Source organism: Augochlora pura, chromosome 6 (genome assembly GCF_028453695.1).
Source record: "Augochlora pura isolate Apur16 chromosome 6, APUR_v2.2.1, whole genome shotgun sequence".
Taxonomy (NCBI): domain Eukaryota; kingdom Metazoa; phylum Arthropoda; class Insecta; order Hymenoptera; family Halictidae; genus Augochlora; species Augochlora pura.
In genome coordinates, this window is record NC_135777.1 from 6744373 (window position 1) to 6767825 (window position 23453).

The 23453-nt window shown below is 39.0% G+C and overlaps 1 long non-coding RNA gene across 1 annotated transcript in view; it reads left to right on the forward strand.

The window, feature by feature from the left end:
• The first annotated feature begins 10093 nt into the window (after positions 1–10093).
• LOC144471430 (uncharacterized) overlaps positions 10094–23453 on the forward strand; it is a 52719-nt gene continuing 39359 nt past the window's right edge. Inside the window, exon 1 of the long non-coding RNA XR_013494277.1 lies at positions 10094–10450. This is a non-coding gene — a long non-coding RNA (uncharacterized LOC144471430). The remainder of the gene's footprint in view (positions 10451–23453) is intronic.

Genomic DNA, 23453 nt, shown 5'->3' on the forward strand with positions numbered 1-23453 from the left:
CGTTCGAGGCGTGATAAGTTAGTTATTAATGGATTTCACTTTTATGTTCTAATACCGAGTTTTCAACAATTAATTCGTGCCGCTTTGCCCATAAGAAACAATGTGAAAATCGGCACGAATTTTCTGCTGCACTCGTAAGGCCGATGAGCGCCAATTCATGAAGCGGTGAAATGCTCAAACTACTCGGCAAAATGATCTAAAGATAACTCCCTGTATGGCGCCACTGTACAAACTCCATAAAAGTTTCGATTCAACGCCGTTAGTGGGAGTGGCAAAACACTGAAACGTTCCGGCCGAATTACCGACGTATGAAACGTGTTGGTAGAAGCATAGACTATAGCGGCGTTACCATTTCGTGCTGCGCTGAACGTTACCGATAGAATAGGGAGTTATATAGTTTACGAAAAATAGGGACGCTTAGTAAGAAGCGACTGTACCGTATAGTTCATTCGTATTACGATTGTTAAATATCGTTTGAAGGCAATAAATGTATACAACACGACGAAGATCCCGTAATCTGCGATATCAAATACCGATCTCAAACGCCGATTATAAATAGACTAATTATATTATTAGTGACTGTAATAGGCTGTACCTACTACAAACGCCGATTAAAAAGGCGATCTCAAACTATATATCGTGCTCCAAGAATACAATTTTCTAAACACTAATTACAACGACCGACCGAAACTAAGGCGAACGCGCCGTTCGCGAACCGAGGCTATCGAACAAGAAGCAGAAAAAAAGAACGACATTTCCCACGTCCACGATTAGTTAGAATCGTATAGAATACCCGAATGGTAAATCATTTTCAGGTTAAACAATTTGTAAATGCATCGACGCGATAGGCCGCGATATATGAATTCCGTCAAATGGTAAAGAAGCAATAGTTTAACTTTACCTATATTCTCTGCAAGTACCGGAACTTTGTCAAACATCGAACCATCACATTTTCGATCACTTTATCTTGAATATTTTGTTACTGTCAACTTGCAACACTTAAATTAATTACTTCAAGGAGCAAATAGTTGACCACCGACTGCCAATGATGCGTTCGATCTGTCGGTAGTAATGGCGGAGCTTCTGCAAGCGACAGTGGCGCTCCTGGTGGCGGAAAATGGAAGCTCGCATTGCCTGGAAACGAAACAACTTCTGATAACATGCATTGCTGACTTCTTTATGCATTGTTGTTTGCAAAGAGTACAACTTTTTTCATTAACTACTCAATTACACGAATCGATGGCTGCATTATTAGATCGATGTATTTCTATTCGTAAATTGATTATTTCTGGCTATTCTATAGTAAGAGTTAATTCATAATAATAGCCAAAATCGACTGTCGACAGTTTTTTCGCGTTATTATATTAATAGTATATCTAAATCACTTCTGTTGTGGTAGAAGTAATGGCGGAAGGTTAACGTATTAGTGAACAGAATTTTATACCCATTTTCCTTCCGAAACAATAGGAAACGTATGTTAATTACTGAGTCTGGAGATGCGGCGTGTGAAATTATAAGAGAGCACTACTGCGCAATATTTCAGCGCAACCGCGCTACGCAAGCGCACTACGCAACCGCGCTACCGGAGTCAAAAAAGAATGACATTTTCACGTATATTTTCTATCAGGCAAAATAGAATACAATTTCCGAATAATGAGTCATGTCGCATAAAAATAACTTATCAATTTCGGAATATCAATTGCACAAAGCAATTTGCAAGTATTTCGACACAAATTCAAAAGCAAATAGTTTACCTCTGGCCACAGTGATGCGTTCGATCTAACGGGAACGATGGCGCTGTTTCTGTAGACGATAGTCGTGCTCCTGGTGGCGGAAAACAGAAGCTTGCTTTGACTGGAAACTGTTTAATCTCTAGTCGGTTAAAAAATATGTCGAAAAATATTAGAAACGTTAAATGACGTTATCATAATGTCAAATAACGATCAATAACCTTGCCATCATGTCAAATAACGTTAAATAACGTCAAAAAATATTAAATAACATCAAATGACTTTATCATAACATCAAATAACGTTAAATACTGTTAAATAACGTCAAATGACATTAACAACGTTTATTCATTAATAACGTAAAATATTAACGAACAAAACTATTAAAATATCAAATTTTTTAAATGAATCTTCATTTCACAAGGATAATTATTTTTATTCTCATTCGATACAAATAATTTGATAAATAAATATTCCTGATGTTTAAAAGATCATTAAATAGTACCAAGACTATGTGTATTGATCGAAATAGTTTACGTTGAATCGTGAGGAAACTATTTCTCTGGTAGCATCAAAACGTGACTGCATGTTTCGAGCTTGAACACGTCCAGTCATGCGAAACAAAGCTAATTTAGTAGGGATTCTGATCAATGCACGTGCTTCGTTGCCGGCTACGAATTGCAGGAACAGTTCACTGCATTTTGATGAATATTAATGGCCCACTAGGCCGCTGTCTATATGTATAATATGATAAAAACGGATCAGTTACACGATGATTTATCGTCCAACGTCCTCGAATCGCTTGTTACAAGTGAACTTAAAAATTATATATTTGATCTCCGTGAATATATACAGCCCTTGGTTTGCTTTACATCTTGTACGACATCAATCAATTTTTATAACAACAGGTATTAATAAATTCTGTCGGAATTAAATCGAGTTTGTCTTTTGAAACATTAATTAGAATATAGCAAATGGTTAAATGAACATTATGAATCTAATAGTCGAATTCCGTCACAGCTTTGTATTCGATTCGTTTAACATAAATACATAAAATCTGCGGTTTAATTATAAGAAATTTGTCAATCATTTGGAAAAAAACATTAGAAAATTCACAAATACAAAATTCAAAATGTTATCGCGTTTTGAAAGGCTTCCAAACGTGGATTAACGTAACTCCTTCGAATTTCCTAGGGGGACACTAATTCTTGTACGCGATACAGACAATATAGTTAATAAACTCATCTTTGATATTGTGTAAGAGATACCGGTCGAGCCACCATAAAACGTGCCACGTCTTTTGTTGTCCCGTGGCAGAACTACACGGTGTCATCCCGTGGCCACCGCGGAATACGTGACGAGGCGTCATTAAGATTCTGTGCATCGATCCCCCAAAGCGACGTGCATTTGTCTCCGAAGCGGGAAAATGAAAGAAAGGACACACAGATGGGTCGTCGGTTGCCGAAGAACAGCCGAAACTTCTTCCTCCTTTCGTTTACAATCGAAGAATGGGGCTCCGGTCTTCGAAAACAGCTGTAACCACTCGTCGGTTGGTTTAATATGCGCTCGAAGTGGTCGCTGAAAAGGGAAAACGAAGAAACAAGATGAACGTTGACGTTAGGCGGTACAGTTAGAAGTGGCTTTGACTTTTCGAGAGGTACTGTTACGTAGATGTAACGCAATGCTGCGAGCGCACCACTTTTGTCGGATCCTGACAAATTGGCGCGCAATGATTCGAACACGAAAACGCAACAAAAATATAAGGACGACTTGAGCTTTGAAATTGGAAATTGACTTTGAGATTGAAAATTTGTAATTGTAGGTTTTCATGGCTGTCGATTATAAATGCACAGTGGAGAAAATAGAGTGAACAACCTTTAAAACGCAATAACATTTTTAAAACTAGACTAAACGACTTGAATTCTTTTAGTTTCAAAAAATAACAGAAATGCTTTTTTCTAATTCTCAAACATTTCAAGTTTCGTTTATAAACTCAAGCAAATCTTTCCGCAAGCAATCTTTGAAATATTTATAGTATAACCTATTTGTAAGCTATCACCGATTGGTTAAATATTTTAAAGATTTTAGTTTAATTAACTATCATATACTACTCAGATTGTGTCACAGCAAAGACATTGGCCAAGGCGTTGGCGATAAAAGCGCGCGAATTATTTCGCTCGAGGATGCAAACGAGTTAACATAACAAAAAAATATTTATAACATAAAATAGTATATCGAATCGGAAATAGAACGGTTCCCGGAACTCGGCCGATTCTTGCACGGCGTCAAGAGACACGCGGGCGAGAATCGTTCGAGCGCCGCGAAACGCGAACGCGCGCGGAAAGCGGCGTTCAAAGGCCGGCAGGACGTCTTTCCTCTAACAATGGACATGTCGTTGTCTTTCGTTCCACACGGTTTGCCTCGCCACGCCGCGACTCTCGTTCAATAACCCTTCCGTCTAGCGCGAAACTGAAAAAAAAAGTGTCGGTCGGAGGAGCCACGTGATCGCGAACCACCAGAAAAGAATTACGACCGCAATCGCACGGTTTACGGTCGCCGGTACGACATTTATGATTTACAGGACTAGTGCACCACGCACGGAGGAGACAAAGATGACTTCGTGATTGAACGTGACGCGCAGCGACTTCGACTCTGCGTTTCCCATTTTACGAGCTCCGGATCCCTCAAATAAAGACTTTATTATAAAATCACGCGAGTGAGTCTCGGTTTCGGGTGATGGCGTGGGTGTAATGGCGACTGATTCGGATGATCGTATAGCTACTGTTTAAATATGCTCTGTTCGTCTAGCATAATTCTTGGTCTGTCGATGTAACGTGACATAACCTGAAAAAATAGTTGACACGAATGTATAATTGTCAACGAAACGTGCGCATATAACGCTATAAAAGAACGCTTTTAGATTTATTGGAGTTGACATCGGTTCAAAGAATGTTTTCAGATTTGTTGTAAATATTGTTTAATTCAATTTTTTCCAAGGTAATATTTTTCGAAGGTTCCAATTAATCCTTTTGTAGATCATATTCACCTTTTTGTTTGCAAGTTTTACAAATCAAATTCATCTTCTTGCTCGGATCAAAATTAGCCGTTGTGTATTCAATTTCGTCATTTAACATGAATTTTTGTTTATGAAATAGTGCAAATTCAAATCATTAATCTTTATAGATCTGTTATTTATGTATAAGTACTGCAACGGTATTAATTTCGATAATAAATGGCTAGGCGTTGAGGGCAATGATTGCTCTTTACGGTGAAGTGTTCAGAAGTAATACAATGAAATCTAGCTATAGTAGATGCAACGTCAACAATCCACTTAGAATCAGCAAGCCAGTTGTTTGCCATTTACTCGCTTTGTGCTCCTTGGCTTAATTCTTAACGCAAGAGCGTTTCAGATAGTCGTAACCGCAAGTGAACATCGCATTTTCACCACAGACTGTAATATACCTTATTAACCCTTAAGTACTGTAGACATTAAATTTGCACAACTACTGTGGAGGATCTCGTAGACCGCTAATATTTATTACATTATTACGAAATTACATTTTATGGAAATGCATTGCATGGAATATCTTTTTTAACGAGAAACATTTGCCAACGAGAGGCGCGATCGGCAAATAAAATTGTTCAGGCTGGTGAAAATTAATTCTATTTAATTTACGTACGTTTATAATTGTTATTTGAAAAGTACAGATACAAAACCTTGATTGCTATCTTTTTTGCTCCGCGCTGTAAAATAGAAATTATCGAAGAAACAGAACCAATTACAATTTTGTTAGATATATGTTCCATCACTTGTTATAAGCTTCTGTTTTTGTTATTTTGTAATTTCTATGTAATCTTCACAATAGCATAATTACTCTTAGACGTAGACCGAATATTTCACGGCGGGACACGCGTCTGTGCATCCGAGTCGCCTATTAGTTATTATAGTAGTTGGCTTTCCATGAAAAAGCGGACGCAGCAATTTTACACGGCTCGAACGAAAGCGAAACATGTACAGCTCATTGTTCAAAACATTTCGCTTTCGCTTTTGTTGCAACGGTCTTTCACCGATTAAGCCGTAAGCAATTTTTTCACGCGAAACTTATTCCGTTTCGAAGCGTTCTCTAAACTCGAAGGTATGCGCGCGCGGACGTCACGAATGGCAGAACAAGAAAAGAACGATGGCTCGTATTCACCCACCTACATGTGTACATCGTTATGTAAGAATTCGATAAGGAAGGCGAAGAATGGATAGTTTATAATGGTATATAATTAACAGAATTTGACCGGAGCTAGAAGTATTTAATATAATAGTAAATAATGGTTTGGTTATTAAGGGTGGATATTAAGGCACTTGTCAGCTGCATACTGAAATTAGTATCGATAAGTTACCGTCGTTAATTAATAGCAGTAGTTACTAACTATGTATTAATTCAAGTTTAGGACCAGAGCATGTCCTAATATCTCATAATACTAATATCTTTGCAAGCGACTTTCAACAAAAGTGCTCAAACATTTGTTAACAATATATAACTATATTTTTGAAAAATAATGTATTTCCGGAAAAATTGTGTGAAGAAAATTATTGTATAATTATATTAAAATGAAAATTATTATTTATATCTACGTCGTGTCATCGAAGGTGCAAACAATCTCTGTTTTTCCAGATGAATTCGTCGCTATAGTTTGTGACCGAATACTTATTGCCAAGGGTCGTGCTCCCTCGACAAGCCTCGAACGTTTCGTACGGCACAAGTGGATTTTGTGAAAAGACGGTAACCTCATCCCAAGGATCGGTTCCCGTAAGCTCAAACGTAATGGATGTCCTGGCAACGCGAAAGATGGTATGATGCGGGCTCATCGGAAGATGCTTCCTCGTCGTAGCAGGAACTATCCCACGTTCCCTCGTGCTTTTCTCAGGTTCTTTTTTTTTTATCCGTCATCTGTCCCCGCGGTACTTTTCCTTCGATCGTTTTCTTTTACCCTTTAACGAACATGTAACCGATTGCGCTGAATGCGTTACAGCGTGAGTCCCGCGGAATTTTTCTACGTTTGCACCGAGGCGAGAGAAGTGGATTCGTAACGCTGCAACTGCGGAGTAATAACGCATGCGCGGGATAATAAAATTCATTTGCAACGTCATGATTATTATTGCTTCCCTTTTTATTTTCAGCTTTACTTCGATACGAAACGGGTCGCTGAAAGATTACAAATGTTTATAAGATGTTGCAAATTTTGCGGCGACTATTTTAGCGAAGTCCAAAAAGTTGTTGGTATTATTAATTTTGCCACGAATACCATTATCCCGTGGAACTCACCGATTTTCTTGAATTATTTTTTCTTGAGCTCTACTAACTTCTTAAAATGCTATATTTTTTACTTCTGTACTATTTCTACTTCTACTTTTTCATTTAACCACCAGAAAGATTAAAATTTATTTTACGAACTAGCCAATTGAAAAATACGCAGAAAATGCAAAATAAGACATGTAAGAATTCGTTTTTAACAAAGAAGATCACTTTCTATATTGTAAATGCACAAATAACCGACAATGAGCGAGTATCGTTGACTAGCGTGTGAACAAGCTAATGCTAATTGTTCCGATTAAATAAATTACTTAGAAAGCACAAATATCATCATTCAAAATTCCTCTACGAGAAACGGCAGTCGCACGCGAAACTCCTTAACTATATCTGTATAAACAGCAATTCGTTTAATTACGTAAAGAGTGAAAGTGAAGCTAGCGTGTCATTGTACAACATTTTCCGTATCTTTGCAAGTTTATCCTGTATATTTATTGATTTGCGAGGAAGCGTCGCATAAATCGAGTATACTCTGAGATAAAAATTCTTTTAATCAGAAATTTCTGATCGAAAATCGTTCGAAAGATTTATTGTAATATGGATGATGGAGTGCACGGCTAAGAAGGTCAGCACGTCAAAATCCACAAAACGGTAGAATTCAGGTCGCATCGATTGCCATCAGGAAGTATCCTATCACCCTGTTCTTCCTGCGCGACGATGCTCCTTTCACAACGATTCCGTTTCTCGTCGATGCCCGGATTCGTTGACTTCACGTGCTGGCCAGTCACACCTTGCCGCAACACAGATAAAGCGACAATAACTTTTGCTAAACTACGAACGAGACCTGATTTCACCCTTCGCTTCGTTCCCCTCCCCCAAGGAGCGAAGAGGTTTGAACGTTTAACCGCAACAATGGTCGCGGGGACAAGCGTGCCAATTTCTTTTTCAACGACCCTTTTATCCCTCGATTGCCCGCGAATGAGGGTCAAGTGGGTCGGGGGAGCTCCTCGGTGATTATGAAAACTGGCACTGGGAGGAGTCCATCATTAATCAATGAAAGCGCTGCGCGGGCTAATTAACGAGATCGCGTGAGGAAAGTGGAATGCGTAAACACATCCCATTAAATTCTTACCGATGTGAAGCGCCTTGGGTGAAAGGGGTGGCCCCCTCTACGACCGAGGCTTCTATTAAACAATTACCAGAACGATTAGGTGAATGGAGGTCGGCAAACGATCGTCGTGAACATTCGACAATGCGTTTAGAACGTCGTGATCGTTTGTACGAATTGGAGGTTAGAGCTGAACGTTATTCTAATTGTTCCGTTTTTTTTTCAAATAAATATTTATTTATTCGAATGAATTCTTTTTAGTCGATTACTTTATTCGATTACCGATTATTCGTCAAAAATTATTTAATCTATGTATCCGCATTTTTATTAATTTAAAAAAATATTTTTAAATTAATTTTTATTAGTGAAAAAAATATTATCTATGCAATCCTCTTTGTCTTCTCGTTTCAATATTTCCTCTATTTTAAATCTAAATAAATAACCTCTTATTGTTGCAAAAACCGTACTATATAGTATTTGTTTCTCTACAGAGCCAAATAAATTTCAGAAAGCGTGTACTCACGATTTTTAAATTTACCTGTAGCATCTTAAGCAACAACGTAACCTCGTTTCTATTACAGAAAAGCGACCCACTGTTGCTGCGACTAAAAAAAAACATTGTTAGAATTAGAGTGGGAAATTCTTCTACACCCATCTTACACACCACGCGTTGCCTCATCTCTGATTTGCTCTTATTTATATCAATGTAACATGGATTGTCCGATGCACAATTCAAACGGACAATTTTATTGTTATAAATTTTTATAAGTTCCATAAACATTTCGATGCAGATTTTTACGGGCATAAAATAATATTTTCAAGTTGCCTCTTCGCTACATTAGATCCGCTATTTTGTTTCCTGAAATTTTAAGTTCAGTTCATTAGCAGTTTGGTTCATTTTTTCAATTGAATCCAAGTGTATTTATATTTCGGCCACGTTTTCAGGATACGAAACTATAGCGCGCCAGGAGGAGCCGTCCGTTTCAATTGCGTTCGCGGAACGAAACGGGGGAGCACGCGCAAATTACAACGTTCGCCGGAAAACTTTTGTAAAGCGAAGAAACGTCCAATTCTCGCGTGGTAGGAAACGAAATGGAACAGAAGGGAACGAAATGGAACGGAACGAAGTGTACGAATACAGCGGCGACAGCGCGGCGGCGCACAGTGGAAACGAAACGTTTTATTTCCTCGGACAACGTCGACGAAATTTTTTAATATAGTTCTCATTAAATCTTTAATAAACGATTAGAATACAAGAGAACACAAAGAAATGAACTAGTTGACGAATACTGTCGCGTAATAAAAATATACTTTGGAAGACATCTATTTTTTACTCTGCAACTAACCTTAACAGTAATCACCGAGTTTCAAGTCAAATTTTACAAAACTTGTTCCTTCAACGTTACTATTTTTTACTGATTCTACAAGAGCACGATCTTAACTTACCGACGGGTAATCACGAATTCTTGAGTTCTCATATTTTGAGTTTCTGCCAGGTTTTCGGGGCTTCGACCCCACCGCGCGACGCGTTCTCCGTTGCCAGGTCTCGTGCACCCTCAATTAGAGCCGCGCGCAGGCTAAATTCCTATCGTAAATTTATCAAAACTCGAGCATCGCTCGGGCTGCTTCCTTTCAAGTTCTCTCTATCTCTCTCGCTCTCTAAAAAGACCCTCTAAAAATTCCTACTCGTTACAGATTCAATGCAGTTATATTACAAAATTTCGATAAGACGTTTCGGCTGATAAAATCCAAAAGAAATAGGTGTTTCGTCCTGCCGCGCCGGGGCAACGGTTTGTCTTATTTCGAAGGGGAAGGCGATACGGCGCAACCGTGGTTAGTGAGGGGAGAGAGGCACGGAGCGAGAGAGTGGGAGCGAGAGAGTGGGAGCGAGACGGGACAAGACCGCAACATGACGAACGCCCGGCAGCAGCGAGGTGCGGGCAGTCTGCGCACGGACATCGATCGAAGCTCACGTTTCATTTCCACTCCCCGAAATTCCCGGTGTTTTCCTTTCGATTCATCGACACCGCACGGGTCGCGGTTGCAATCGAATCGGACGCGATTCGATTTGTTGTATCGGGAACCGTCGCGCCGCGTCGTGTCGTCTCATCTCGTCGAAATCGCGTCTCGTGTTTTCACTCGTATTTACAAGTGGTGACATTTGGTGTGCCCTTCGAGACAAGGATTGAAAAATCGTGACTGATCGCAACTTGTGTACCGTGCTTTTGCTAATTATCGTCCGATTACCCCACCTTCCGGTACGAGATTAGCTCTATGACACGGTGTTGACTTCGTTAGGTTCGCCAACGGTGAGTACTCCGTTTCGACAGTAATTTGATTGTTATGTTTGCATCGGCATTGAACAGCTCTTTTATTAATGATTTGCTTGGTTGCGAAGCGATTCGAGTGATTTACTGTTTAGTCCCTTCGTACAGGACTCTCGCCGGTACCTTAAAACCCCTTCCTCCCCGCGATAAAAAGCTCTCCAAATATTTATGAAACAAGTGGCACTCGAAGCTGTTGTTTCCATTTTTCTTTCGATTCGTTGCCTCTGTTCGCTTCGATCGAAAGTGATTTTGTTTGCCGGCGAATTAACCTTTGAGCCAATTAGCCGGGCTTCCCACTTTCAATTTCACGGTTACGTTGAATATCGCCGTTTGCTGATAATTTCACGTTGCTTCGAATTTACGATCGAAAAGCTGACTCAAAAATTTATTATGCCAGGTTATGTCAGGTTATGTGTGACAGTTTTCAGCGAAAGTGTGAGTTGAATGAAATGACGAGAAATATTGGAGAATAGTTGAATAGATTTTAGTCAATCGTATATAAACACTTTATTCTTGCTTTTACATATTTATATATTAACCCTTCGAGGACGAATAGTTCTCGATGGCCACGGGAAACGAATGCAGGGTAACTTTGACACGTAATAAAGTTTGCGTTGAAAAGTGGTGTCTTATCGCTTGCGGGTCAAGATGACCCAGCCTTGAGGTACGAGGGTTAATTAACGTTGCAGCAGGCTGACTGCAAAAGTACTAGCATATTGTCCTTTTATAATATAGTAAAAATATCAAGGGTTCATAAAGACACTGTAGAAAGTTAGCTGATTGCACTTACAGCTACAGTGACTCAAAGTTCCGCAAATTTTATATAAGCTACAGATCTTATCCGATTAAAAAAATTTCATAGACAAAAATGGTTACATGTATTGTACATCATATGATAATTTTGAATGGTTTCTCGAGGTTGCCTTTCGAATGCTAACCGTTCCGCCCTTATATTAACTTACATATTTTCAACAAAAATGTGGCGCGTTTTGCACTACTTTTTTGTCATTGTACATCATGTCGTTTATTATCCATTATCGCTCTGAACAGCCACAGTATCTCCTTATCAAAGATGAAATTTCTTAATTGAACTATTTATGTTTTGATATCAATGCATCGCTGTGAATTCGACGGTACGAGCGAATTGAAATTAAGATGGATTAATATATTAATGGAAAAGTACGAGGAGGATCGAACAGTTCGAAATTGGTTTACAGTGCTCTCCGTTTAACATCAGAGCCATCCCTTCGGTTCCGTAGGTCCGCAATGCGTCGGAACTCGAAACTCGCAACTCTGTACTCGCCGCGCGGGCTAGGACCGTTTGTGTCGACGCGAGAAAAGCTCTCGCGCGAAGGGCTAACCTTCGACATAACCTCCGCGGCGATTACGAAATCTGCCCACGAGACATGCTTTCAACGTGAGACAGTGTTTACGAGCCGCGATACGCGGATGGACAATAAGTGCGTTGACAATAAAACGACTTCGGAACTGCTATTGTCGCGCGCGTCCCCGCGGGGACGTGTATGCGTGTGTATCTGTCTCTCTTCGAGTGTAGTCGACGTGTACGTGATTGCGGAGGCAAAGAAGGACGGGGTTGAAAATCAAAGGTGGCTCTGTTAATGGAACAAATGGCCCGCGAGGAGTGGGAAGGCCGTGAATGTGCTCGCAGTCGCGTCCGACAAACTTTGAGTTACAAGAATTTCGATTCTTCGAGCGGCTGGCATGAAAGCCAATGGAAATTATTCGCGGGATTTTAAGTGATTATATTCCCGCTCCTAATCGAATTTAACACCTTTATTTATTGGAAGCCTGTTCGCTTTTTAATCACTACGCTCTACGCGTTAAGGGTTGCTTAATAATTTTCTTTTATATACTCATTTCGAAAGAATTTCTTACTTCATATTAATCTAGATAATTTGTTGCATTTTGGATAATGTTATTGTAATTTTTGAACAATATTTCCAAGAATTCCTAACTGTTGATTTTTTATTTCAATTGAACTATTACAAAAGTGTCGAATAGAAGTTTCTCCACTCGAAATGAAATCTTTTTTTAATGTATTAACGAACTTCCAAAATTTTTAAATTTCCTTTGATTTTTTAAGAAGTCGTTCGACTTGAAATTTTTTAATTTAAATTGCTCGTCGATTCAAATCGAAATAAAAATCCAATTCAAATTAAACCGGAGTTCCGATTTTAATTCGAATAAAATTTTAATTTGAAACGGCGCGTACAAAGTTTATTCGTCATGTATACTTCACTGGATTGTGGAACTGCTTGTTAAACCATGTTCCGTGAAATGTAACAGGTTCGATGATCCCACTTAATCGAAATTCTAAAATACCTTGTCTCGCTCTAGTCTAATTAAATTATCGTTTTACTATTTCTGGAGGAGAGGTCAGTGCACTGACAATTTTCGATGCTGCGCTCTAAACTTGCGCGAGAAGTTATTGATCTTCTTTTGCCTTGTTCATTCTCCAATAGTTCACGTATTTTCATTGAGCACACTTTATCATTTCTGCAAACATAACAAATTCAATTAAAATCTACCATTATTCTTATTTACACAAAAACTTTATCGTAATTAAATTTTATGCAAAAAATCTAGTACGAACATTTTCATTCGTATTTAAAATGCAATACAATCTAAATTTCTATGAAATATCCATTGTAATTTAAAACGTTTAAATAGATTTAAGATTCTATGAAAAATCTATTATAATTCGAATTCGTAACAAATGTCGACAATATTTGTCGCTTTCGGATCGTTGGAAATAATATTTATTTCATTCACGCTGCCAACCGACCCCGTTCGAGATTATTCAACGGCGGAACGTTAAGAATATTTCCTTAATGGAAATACCGTACACATCCAGGGAGCAGTTGAATTGATCTAATTGGACCGTTCGTTTAATCGACGAGTCCAAATCAAATATAAGCAACCGTGAAAGCGGCCGATTCACTTTTCCTTATCTTGACAATTTAAATTCCCGAAGCTGTTTGAAAACGACAGTCGTGTCTTGTATTTCCATATTCGTCGACCTTTCTCCGGTTCAATTAAACTACAAAATCAGCCGTTCTTTAAGAAGTGATTGCCAACTGCTTCGCCAACGGGTATTCACTTTTCGTATTAACTCCGTTTCCCGGCGATGTGTTCGCGATCGAAAATGAAGGCGTTTGGCGATAAAGATGGTACCGGCTGCGCGCGATGCTACGGCCAGTAGTCGAAGCTGTCAGCGAAAACGAATAAACGTGTTAATTTTATAAATATGCTCTGCCCGTAAGGAGACGGACGGACAGCAGTGGTATAAAACTTATCAACATGTGGTCTCTCTGTTACGTTGGAACGGTGTCGTCCCCTTGGGCAAAATTGCCGGTCGTTCGTTCAGGGAATTTTTGTTCCCAAACGTGTATGATTTCGCTTCGAATTTCAATTATATTTAATAACAGGAGACCCGATTAAAATAGCAACAGACCGTTTAATTGGATATTATCATTTTATTAAACTAATCTCTCTGCGAAGAATGAGATTTTGATTCGTAAAACTCTTTCGACATCTTAACGGACGTCTAATTGAACAAGGCCGCTCAAGGACGGTTTGCCAATTAATGAATCAATTATAATGTAAGCTGCTTATGGTGCCGACAAGGCAGCGATTACCTTGCTTTTACGTCACAGTTTCTCAAACGGACTTCACAAATTGTCCATTTTTGTTTAAAAGCTGGCGGGCAATTCCAGAGAATTTACTACACTATTTACTGTACCATAGTTCGATTGAAACTTTACTCACCGTCTATTATAATAATTAAAAGAAATTCCTATAAGTGACTTCTGATTCTTGTACTAAATGTAGACAGTTATCATAGAATATTAATAATATTTTGGATGTAGAAAATTCAACGGTTCGCAGCGAAAATATTCTATTGATCCATTGAACTTGAACATTGAATAGAGGGTCTCGGCAAGCGGGATTCCGAGGTCACTGTGCAGTGGTGAGTTCAGTTCACTCGTAAAAAAACAGAGAACAGAGCTGTAAACAGAAATTCTGACGAAGCAAAACACGTGCAGGAGTCCCGCGATTCCCGGTATCGAAATTGTGTCGTGCCATCGCAAGGTGGTCTAAAATGCGATTTTAGCCGAGCAAAATGATTTTTGTCAGGTTATGTATATAGGGTGTCCGAATTTTAATCTATAAATGAATATAACTCGTTGTTAAATGAATTTAACAAATATTGTAAAAATGTAGACGTGGATGCATTGATTACTTCAATGTGACATCGATTTTGACGAATAATTTACATTTATATCGATATATTAATATTTTGTGTTTGTCATATATTTTAATTATAAAGAAATTAGAACGTACATTTTAAATGTTTCAAGAAGTGCGATGAAGGTAAAGAAACTTGAATTTGTTGAAAACTTTGATTGTCGCGCTCTATTTTACTTTTAATATTCACGTAGAAGGAGATATACCGATTAAAAATCATTTTATCTGGCTATAATCTTTATTCTGGCTAAAATTTCGACTATTGCACCGTCGTCGTCGACTCCGGGAAGCGCAATGTTTCAGCGTGCTCGTTGTCCCGTGAATATATTCGGCGCAATAATTCATGCGACGCGTTGCGACCGCGCGCGCGCGCGCCGTAGACTTTTTCATTGAATTTGAAAATATTTCCGCCGTTGATCCCCGACTGAATTGCCGCATTCCCCGTGTATCTCGCCGCTGCCGCTTAGCCGTCTCTCGGCGTCGCTTTTTATTGCTGTTTTCTCTCCCCCAACCCCCCGGCGAAACTTTGAGAATCGCGCACGGTACACACGGTGGAAACGTTTATGAACCGGGCGATTAAGGCGTCGCGATATCATTCCGACGATTTACATGTTGTTTGCGAAACGACGCTCACCGCGTCCTCTGCGATCCGACCGTTCCACCCAGCGGACGCCGGGTCACTCACACGTTACACCAAAATAAACCTACTCATCATCTATCTACGAGGGGCGCAAGAATATAATCCCCCTTTTTCCAAATTATTCCGCGTTGTTCTCATACTTGACAGATACTAATTAATAAGTAAGCAAGGCAAGCAAGTGAGAACGTTGCAAGTACGAACGAGATCAATTTTCCAATGGTTTCGAACTGACTAAACGAAATAATAGAGAAATAAGGTTACGTAAGACGTATTAAAATTTCGTTACTCAAAAATAAACAAAATGAAAGACTAGAAAAATTTAATATTTCTGATTTGATAAATATAAAGGTTAATGGACGCCAAAAAGAAAGCAAAGGCACAGAAATTAATTGGCTCCGACTACCCTAATCAAAAATAGATAATAAATGTAATGAGTTATTAATTTTGATATTAATATCGCGCAAGTTTTATTTAATAGAAATTACGTAAATTGCTTGCAACACGCTTGAACTAATTCCTATTCTTTATTGCAACGTATCGCACGGTGTAAAGAATTACTGCTCGGTTGTATATTACATCTCGTTGCATAATCGAACAGCTCGAAATGGATACCTGCGCGAAAAGTTGATCCAATATTTTAATGGTAAATGGTGTTGCCAACTGTTAACTAATAAAACACGCGTGACTTATTGGCTATTATAATCTTATTGATAATAGCTTTGGAATATTGATTATGCAAATAGGGATAAATTGCAACGCTAGCCTAACAGGTGATTTATTTCGATCAGGTAACCACTTTCCTTTAAACGGATACAAGAATTGAGCAAGCAGTTCTAATTATACGCATGGCATAATTCCAGATCGCTCTTTCCTCCTTTAAAGCGTGTTTTATATTCCTTCGCGATTAATTACTTTTCGTGTAATGATATATAATAAAGTAATTTGTAATATGTAGTTTACAGTATCTATTAATTACGTTTCTAATCTTTTGACTTTTCATATAATAACTTGTAAACAAAGCGGCGGATGACATTTTCTGACAGCGAATGACTTTTGACACATCCTGTATATTGTAAAAAAACAGTACTTATACTGTATTTAATTCAAAATGTTTAATCTAATTAGGGTTTTATATAGTCGCTAACAGAATAATTCAGATTCTTTAAAGAATAATAGCAAAGCTCTATATTTCAAACGGATCGCTTTGCATTAAAAGATTCGGCGTCATCCCGTGCAAGTACGTACAATGAATTGAGAGTCTCGGAACATCGAATGTCTCGAGTATCGGTCTGGCATCTACGGATACGCAATAAATATCATACGATCAATGCGATGGTAATGGTTTTCACGGTACAGCGATAACAAAGTATCCATTCAAACGGTATCTCCGTCTGTATCCGGACCCCCAGCACCGACGTTGAACGCAAGCATAATTAATTCGTCAGTTAACAGAGGTTTGTTAGCAATTAGTAGTGCTGCACGGCCAGGGACCGTTTCTTCCCCCTCGGCGGCGTAGAGAAAGTGACACATCGGCGTGGAACGCCGCGAAACACATGAATTTTCTTCGATCGTGACTTATAAGGAAATCGCTGGTGGGCATCTATCGTTCCAGCTCGGTCTTCGTACAATCCGATGGTGGTTTTTAGTTTGTGCCCTATTTCTCTAAATCGTGCTACAGAGCATGCGTAACTATAGCAACACTCGCATTGCTGAATTTATTAACGTTTGTCGATTATTCATAATTCATTGGAACATTAATAATTTTTAGTATCATTTAATATGTACTGCAGAGTTTATATAATTGTAGCTTCACATTTTTCAGATACTTGTACTTCTGATTAAACATTTACTAATTATGTTCAGCTTTGTTAAATCTTTTTTAGATTTTATAGAAGAATTTAACATTCAAATTTCGATTTCATTAATTAAATAACTTTGATTTTGCGAAAATTTTTATTTATTAATTTAAACTATAGGCGCAGTGCAACAGGAAGAAGCAATATTTAGCGATAAAACAATGTTGCAATATAATACTATCATATACGTATTTTGTACCGTGTCGAGTCTTGAATTTTTATTATTAAAATAATAATAAAATTGACCATCCAACGGTGAAAGAGGATGAAAACATGAAATAGGAACTGTATAATCGGCGAAATGTAATGCCGCGCGTCATATTATGTTATTAATTCGGCAATAATTCTTTCAATCCCCTACACGCGATATTATATTATCATTATTTATACCTGTATCTTCGTAATGGCCAATCCCGCTCAGGTATCGAACAAGAAACCTCTAAATAATAAAACGTCCGGGTACATTTATTCTCGTTCTGTGTCGCTACCTGGCCCACGATTTATGTTGAAGTTCGAAAGAAGATTCTCTCGACTTTTAATATCATACTTCGATATCGCCGATAATCTTCGCGAATCAAGCAGCTTCCCGTAAAAATAAAACTCCTCCTATATCATCGGGGCGTCATTAATTATGTACATTAACACGAGCATGAGATCTCGAAACTCATTTATCGACGATGTACGAAAATCCGTGTTTGCAACCGCGATTCGTTTGCATTTTGCTTCGCGCGTCCGTTCATGTACAGTCGTCGACGAAAGTTAATAAACATGTTGCACAGACGCGTGTTCATTACTATAGTGAAGTTTCTTAAGGTAATATAAAAATTTCTATCGCGTCGACAAAAGTATTCATTTGCATTTTTAGTAGTTTTAATTTTTAATTTTTAGTAGTTTTAATTTTTAATTTTTAATATTTAGTAGTTTTAATTTTTAGTAGTTTTAATTTTTAATTTTTAATAGTTTGAATTTTTAATTTTGTATTCTCAATTTTCATTTCAATTTCTATTATGTTTCTATTATTTCCAATATTTTTTATTTCTTATACGCGCTAGACAAAAATATATTGCAGTATGAATAACGTTATATTCTTCACTATAATATCTAATTTTAATTTAATAAGACGTATGTTTATTAAAATATCGGATTTTACTGGAAACCTTAACGATATGTTAAAATTCTTTAACCTTCGTCTTCTAAGTATATGTTTGCAGAATAATCTTCGTTTCATGTAATTTTATCTTGTACTTTCACAGCGTAGGGTCTTTACAGCGTGCAAATTAGTTCTCCGCGACGTACGAGTGAAACGCCAATTAATTAATCACAAGGAGAGTCATTGACGTCGATAACCGATTCCACCATTCGCTGTGTACTTCTCGTTTCGCGAACTTACGAGCCTTTGTTCCTCGAAAGCTTTTGAACCGCGCGAGGCACGGCCGTGTTTAGGGCTTCGCTTATCTGCGCGCTGTTCCCGGTGCGCGGAGTCTGCGCCGCGAGCAATCATTCTTGGTGAAAAGCAACCCCCTTTTGCAACATCACTTTCCCATTCCTGCACCGATAACGGTTCACACGAAATCGACTAATGGTTCGGATGAAACTGTTAAAATTTTCATCAATGTGTTAAAGTTATTTTAAAAAGTTAATTTTCGACCTCATCGGATTTCGAAGAAAACATATACAAATTATCGAGATCTACGAATAGCACTTTTTCAGTTTTCATTATAGGCTCGGATAAATTGAAAAACACGAGCTTTTATATTTCTTATATATTACAGGGAATAGCAGAATTAGATAGAAAAGTATTTTAGTCAATCTATGCTAATCTTAACCCTCTAACGTTTCCAGGAAATTCGAGCTATTTCGTTTTAACCCTTTGCACTCGGAGCCATTTCAACTGTAAATTTCTAATAATTTTTAATAATCTTTCTGGTTCGTGACATTTCCATTCTATTTAACAAAATAAATTTTTACGCATAGAAAATGTATTCTCGTGACTCCTGCCAACAGTTTTACTACTTGACAATTTTTTAAATCTAAACCTTCTCGTTGCAAAAATTATTTTTGAATGAAATAGAATAATTTTTCGAGTGCAAAGGGTTAAGAGGTGCCTGAATAGTATCAATCTCGCATCATGTAAATCTAGTCGGTGAAAGTAGAATCGCGTGTCAATGAAACTACGAATCACGGAATTTTCGAAAGAACAAAAGAAACAAAAGGGTTCCGCTTCTAACGGCGGTACAAATCGTTCGTCGTCAACGTAGGCTAATGAATTTTCACCCGCGACGCCGCGTCTCGTGCCAGTCGCAATTACAGCGCAATTAAACTACGACCCCCTCGTTAACAATGCCGACCATTGTGTTAATAATTGCGCCGTGAAACGCGTTTTCGTGATCGGTTTACGTAACGCAAATACTTCGACGATCGAATACTAATCGCGGCGCACCATCGGGCACACCACGCCACGGAATTGACTGCTTGGCTAATTTGTTGGGACACACCTGTAACTGGATACTCGGGAACGTGGCTAGCTAATTCCCAGCAAACAACGGTATCGCGAATTCCCTCGAAACGAGCTACCTTCAAGCGATGCATCCACTGTTTCTAATTAAGCGAGCTCGAATCTTATCGGCGTGACATTTCCGAGAATTTTGACTTAAGTCAGGTTATGTCATCTATGCGTGCCAAAATGTTGAAAAGACGCGCGAAACGAATCGTAAACTTACTGTATAAACTCATAATAAAATATACTTTTATTTATTCTAATCAATACTTTAATCATCCGAATTGAATATTCTGAAATAAATTTTAACAAAATTATTGCTGTATCAACTTTGAGTCAGTTAGGTTCAATTGAAATATTAGGTTAAATTTGAAGATGCAAAGGAATGTTTATTTGATAAAGTAACTTAACCCATCGCGGTCGGAGCCATTTTAACTGGAAATCCAAAATATTTCTTCAGACAGACATTTCTGTGTCGGCAGAGAGAAACAGAAGACGATCAAGTACTTTCCCGTTATATAGGTTAGAATCGACGACACCAGAAAGCGCGTTAATCGAGGCGAAAATTGACGAAGTAGTGTTTGTCGAGCGGAGGCCAGCCGACGAAGCGAGAAAAAGAGATTAAAAAGGGGGAGGGGAGAGAGAGAGAGGAACAGAAACGTAGAGTACCTATCGTAAATCATCGACGAAAATACAATAATGCAAGGCGAAGAGGCACTCTCTCTCTCGCGCCATAAACCAAATCGCATCACTTGACCCGGCTTGACCCCTTCGGGGGCCTTTTGTGCGACACATTTTCTTCCCTTTTTACGCGCGTGGTTTTCTTTCTCCTTTTTATTTTCTTTTTTTTCGCCTCGGGTCCGAGGTGGGGGCGCGCACCGGGTTCGGTTCTTTAAACAGAACCTCCTCTTCGGGAATTCCTCAAGGTTCCTGATCCACAAGACAACGGGTTAGACGGCGAGGAGGAGATCCCTGTCACCTTCGCCGTAGGGTGGCCTTGCCGTTGGCCCGCACAAAATAATCATATAACGTGCCTGACCGCATAGCTGCATACCATAATATGCCTCCCCCTCCCGCTACCCCGAGTTCGGCGACGTTCTTTCCTTCTTATGCCATTGTTCCGATTCGGCCCGCTCCGAAAATCGATGATCCCGACGGGGCCCCGTTTTCTCCGCTTTTACGACGCGTTCGGAACGAACGCTGCGCGACACCTCTTTTTAGCTTTTATCGATGACATTATTAAAACCAGTTAACGGTGGCGCCCTCGTTTAAAAGTGCGCACAGTTTTGTGTAGCCAGAATCGACCCGCGACGAGTATATTCGTCGATCACAGAGCAAGTTGCGCTGCTAAGATATTCGATGAAAAAGATGGGTTTATTTTTAAAAAATAATATTTACGCACCTGAAATTCTTATATTCTGTATTCCATAATATGGATCTTTAATAGCCGTATAGTTTTTATATGTTGAATAGGATTTCATTGAAACGAAATGTTAACTTGTTGTTTAAACATGAAATTTATATTTCCTAATTAGAAAAAAAAAACAAAAATGATATTCGTCTATCAAATATTTTTCTGCGATAATTTGTAATTAAATTTTTCATTCGCGGTTTTTAACAGAAAACTTGCAACTGTCGCGTAAAGTTGAGAGGTGAATATTTTCCACTGTCGCTGCATAATTGTCCACTGGAAGGGAAAAGTGCTGTCACGGTTGTCAAATTCTGCATAACTGCATGATATCATGTTAAGGATATTCTCGCATTTCCATCCTGTGACATAGTACCCTTGCGGGATGATCAGCTAATAGTTGGATACTATTAAGTGGAAAAAAAATATTAAACGATGCAAACGGATATTTTAAATAATACTAAAATTTTGTTTTCGATTTTGATATCCTCCGTATATGTACGTCTTAATTGAAACACGATTCCGCTCGTGTTCATTTACATATTTATGTCCAATGTTTAAGAGTAATTATAACAGCGCAAGCAACGCAAATTACCAATAAATTATTCAAGAATTCCACGCCGAAATAGCGTTTCGGTTCATTAAAACGGAAACAGAATGTAGTAAATTATTGTCGATCATTATTTTGAAATGATTCTTTCGGAATATTCATTTCGTGCGACGGAAATGGTTAATATTTGCATTTTGTTACGAAAGATAATTTCTTACGAATACTTGTACGCAATATAATTGATATTTTTTTGCTAATAAAGAATGCTTATAAAATAAAATTGAAAAGTTATAAAAAACAAATTTAAAGAAAAACACATCCCAGAAGCTTTCAGAAGTTTCGAAGAACAAATGTGCAAATATAATTTGTTATCCAAATTCGTCGATGTGTCCAAAAAAATTAATAAAATTGGAACGCGCTTTTGGTTGATTTTTCCCACGCTGGATCGTCGGGTTTTTTTTACCCCTTAAGTATCGCAAGGCTGCCAGTACGCGAGCGGCTAACACCATAAACCGTGCGAGGGTAATCGGCTACGCGTCGACGCGACGCGGTGGTTAGTATTGTAAAAAAAAGTGCACGGCGGAACGGTATTTATTCGCGGTGAGTTTTCCTAATAATAATTCGTCGCGGGTATCAAGCCGTGAGAATTAGCAGGATAAATAGATACGTTTCGCTAATTCCGCGCGAAGGTTTCGCAGTCTGGTAGCTCGCATCAAAACACAAATCAATGTCCGTCTCTTCTCCTCCTCCCCTTCCCCCCTCCCCTCCTCCTCCTCCCCGGGGGGGCACGACGTACTAATGGCCTTTCGCGTATAACGGAGACCTCTGCGATCTATACGTCCGCGTATATCTACGGCTACCCGCGACAAGTTATCTTTATGCACGCGGCACGAGATGTAAATTGGCTTCATAGAGGCGACACACCGGCCACACTAATAAATATCTCTCTGTTCCGTTTATCCGCGTTTATCCGTCGCGTATCGTTTCATCCCTCGTTCTTTCTTTCAGTCGCTTCCTCGTCGAGCTCGCCGATGTGTCCCACAATTTCACGGGCGTCGTATAGGGTTTTTCAGTAAGGGCGGAACGATTTTGAAATGGGATAGAATGGGCTGTGTACGAGGTATTAACGAATTTTTTTTTTTATTTGAAAGGCCAGGGTATGCCATTATACAGGCATACGTGTATGCCAATATGCCATTATATTATTGTATATGGAATATGACATCGTTCAAATGTCCCCATTGGCTTTGTACGGTGGCACGTAATTATCAATGACTTTGCCGCACAGCTCCGGCTGAATTTGTGCGATGGCCTGGGCTATGTTGACTTTGAGAGCGTCGGTGGCTTACTGGTATAGACCTGTGACTTCAGAAAATCCCACTAGAAGAAGTCTAGAGAGGTCAAATCGCAGGATCTCGGTGGTCAATTCCAGTCAGCGAACAAACGGCGTTCTCTGTGGTCGTTAACTTTGAGCTCCTGGGTCAGGTGGATCTTGTACAGGTGTAGGCCCAAGTCCGGACGCAAAATTCGCCAAATCGAAGACTGCGAAAGACCAAGTTCTTGCGCACGGCGAGGAATTGCCTCCCTCGGGTTCTCCTACACACTTTCACGGACAGAGGCGATGTTCTCGGCCGATCTGGCTTTCCGTTGACGTACGATCGTTGGCTGATCATTCACCGAATCGGTCGTCAGAATTTGGCCACCGAACGTTGGAGGGCCGACTTTGAAGGGCCACCGCGTCTACCATAAAATGGACGCAACGTTT